Genomic DNA, 3666 nt, shown 5'->3' on the forward strand with positions numbered 1-3666 from the left:
CTGCATGCTCTGTGGTGCGAGAAACACCCGGAGCTATCGCACTTTTCGCAGCAACGTCTGCGAAACCATGCTGAACTACTCCGTAAAAGGGGCTATGTGAGCAGAGCGCCTACTCTACCACAGCTAGAACAAGCCGGCAACAAAGAAAGAGAGGCGTCACTAAGACCAACCGCGGACAGGCATCCAATAGATGAAGAGCGATGCTTTACGACCCGGAGAAACATCAACACCAAGGTTTCTCTCAAGCCTAAAGATCTGGCTGAAATGGATGACGAGCTTCGTGGACATTTTTCCGGAGAATCCGACCTCTGGGCTATCAATTATTGTGTGTATAATGCAGCGAGAGCTTTGGCCGATGCGAACCGTAAAACAAAACCAACGGCTGATCATAAGACCAAAAGACGAATGCATCAACTTGCCATAAAGATAGGCTGGGCAAGACAGTACGCGTCCCGCACTCAATGTGTCATTGACTACATCACATCTGGCAGAAATTTTACTCTGACCCATCTCGCCTCTTCCAAGACCCTCCAGTTACTGTCGAACACCCACCCAAACCAGAGGAGGTCAAAGTATTTTGGAGAGAAGTCTACGAAGTTCAGCATAGACTGGACGAAGCGAATAATAAAATTGCCGAAAAATAAAAATACCGATTTGGAAAATTCTCAAATAATAAAATACACGAATAATAAAATTACCGAAAAATAAAATTCGCCAACAATAATATTGCCTAAAAATAAAAATACCGAATTGGAAAATTCCCGAATAATAAAATTCTCGAATAATAAAATTTTATAATTATAAAATTCCCAAACTGGAATTTTCCCGAATAATAAAATTTACGACAGTTTATAATATTACCGAACTGGGAAATTCCCGAACATTAAAGTTCTCGATAATTTATAATGTTACCAAATTGGAAAAGTCCCGAATAATAAAATTCCCGACAGAAAATTGCCGATTTATAAAATATCCGAATTGGAAAATTCCCGAATTTTAAAAATTAGAATTTTTTATAAATATATTTTATTGAATATATATTTATAGAGTTTTATTGTTTATTTTATTATTTTTTTTAAGGTTACAAAATTGAAAAATGTTGCTTTAAAATATTCTACTTTTTTTCAAAATTAAAAAAAATTTGATGTTTTAAAATCTTTTTGAATTTTCTCCTGAAGCTCATTTTTCATTTTTAAAAATTGTGAGAAATTGTTTTAGGAACATAAGGATTTATCTCTTAAATCTACTAAAATTTGTTTTAAAATTATATATTATGGCACGATGTTGCTTTAAAAACTTTTTAACTATATATTTTTCTTTCACTTGACGACCTAAAAAATCAAGTTTACCTAAATTTAAATTAAATCCTGGAAAATCGAAATAATTGTCTTAAAATTTTCCATATTTTTTTTTAACAATTTTGAAATTTCTAAAATTTTTACTTATCATTTCAAAATGAAATATTAACTGCTTAAAATGTTTCCATAACTTTTATAATTCTTAAAATAAGTTTTTTCAATAATTTTATTTTAATTATTTCTCTCAAAATTAAAAAAAAAGATTACCCAGATGTAAAAAAAGGAATAATTTTTTTCTCCTTAAAAACGCTGGAATTTTAATATAGAGTAGCAAAATGTTAAGAAAAAATTATTGCGAAACATAAAATACTTAACTTAAAAAAAAAGTTATAATTGAATCTTTATCTAGTTTGATGTTGTGAAAAAATTAGTCATCTAACAATTAATTGATTTTTTCATAAATGATAGCATAGATAGCATTAAACAATAAATTTTATTTAAACATAGAAATAATTTGTACTCTACATTTTTTTTATGTAACATTCATTTTTGCAAACTTGTTTTATTGGTAACTTTGAATACTAATTTCAGAAAAAATCCAACGTATTTCCATATGATTGAAAAATTCGAATGCACATACACATTTCAGTACATCAGAAACATTTGAAAAATTATCTAATTGAAATAATATAATTGCAAATATAAATTAACTTTTAATATTCAAATTATATTCAATTTTCCATTATAGAACCTTTAAGTCAATAATTAAATTATGTTACTTCAATTTCAGGAACTAAGTTTTAATCTTTATTTACTTTAATAATCAGAAAACGATAATTAACTAATAATTAATTGACCATTTTACAAAAGAAAACCCGTTAAAATATAAATCTGTCATAAAACCTTCAAATAACTTTAACTTTAAAAACAAACTTTAAAAACATGAAACAATTATTTTCATCGAAACATTCAAATAATGTCTAAATTATGTGTATATTCTCCTTTAAATTTTAAAACAGAATTTCTATGCATCTAATTTATTAATAATCTTTGTCTCTAATTAAAACCAATATGAAGAAAGTGTGAAGAAAAATATCAGCTAAGAATAAATTAAATGGTTCCAAACGTAAAAAGCCTCCAATAATTTTTTTCACTGATTTTTAATTTTATTTATAAAAATTTCATTTTTTAGTGACTTAATATTAATTTAAGGGAAAAAATTAAAACATTTTTACATACTTTTGAAAATTCAATGAAAATATTGATCTTAGAATACCAGCATAATTACGAAAAATTACTTAATTTAAATAGAGGTACTTTAAAAATAAATTGATTTATATTATGCAAATAATATTCAATTTTCCATTATATAACCTACAAGTAAAAAATTAATTAATTTTTTTACTTATATTATTTAAATTTTGAGGAAATAAAATTTAATCCTTATTCAATTAAATGTTATACAAAAAATATTCAGCTTATATCAATTAGTCATTTTACAAAATAAGAAGCATTAAACTATAATTCTAACTTAAACGTTTTAATAATTTTCAGTTAATACATTTTTTTAAACTTAAACTTTCATTTCTAGAATTTTTCTTTGTTAACTGAAGTATTACACAATTATTTTCATGAAACATAAAAAAATTTAATTAATTAAATTATATAATTGTAATACAAGTATTTCAAAGAAAAAAAGAATCTTTTATTACGAAAGTAACAGCTAATATTTAATTACATAATCTAAGAGGGAATAACATATTTATGTTACTAAATATTAAACAATTTAAATCCAATCTTTATGTAATTTTATATTTTACTTTTAATATTAAATTTTAGTTTATATTATAATATTATTTAGCTTAATGATTTCACAATATATCTATTAATTTAATAATCTTTTATATTATTTAAGAAAATTAGATTTTAAGATGAAATTAAAAAAATTATTCCGGTAACATTGAATAAACCAATTTAAAATTGGTTGAAATTATATTTAATTTTAAATTTGTAAATAATTTTAAAATATGAAATATAAATATAATATAATTGCAAAAATTATAAGCATTTATAACATAATATTATTAACCCGTGTGGAAAATGCCCAGCTTAGCCTTTTTTTATTAATGGCCCTTCAGAGGCCCTATAAAGGCAGCCCACTGTGGGAATGTCCAGCTGGGCCCTCGCTAGGGTTTATGTATTTGCCCCTTCATTTTTATTACGAAAAATTCCAAGTCCGATCACCAAACTAGAAGAAAAAATCATGAGCTTTATTACATTTCTAAAAATATGTCAAAGAATTTACAGATTAAATTGTTATAAAATGTTCGACACAAAAAACGTTCACTATTGTTTTTTGCACGTGAAA

The sequence above is a fragment of the Belonocnema kinseyi genome, chromosome 5, assembly GCF_010883055.1.
Source record: "Belonocnema kinseyi isolate 2016_QV_RU_SX_M_011 chromosome 5, B_treatae_v1, whole genome shotgun sequence".
Lineage (NCBI taxonomy): Eukaryota > Metazoa > Arthropoda > Insecta > Hymenoptera > Cynipidae > Belonocnema > Belonocnema kinseyi.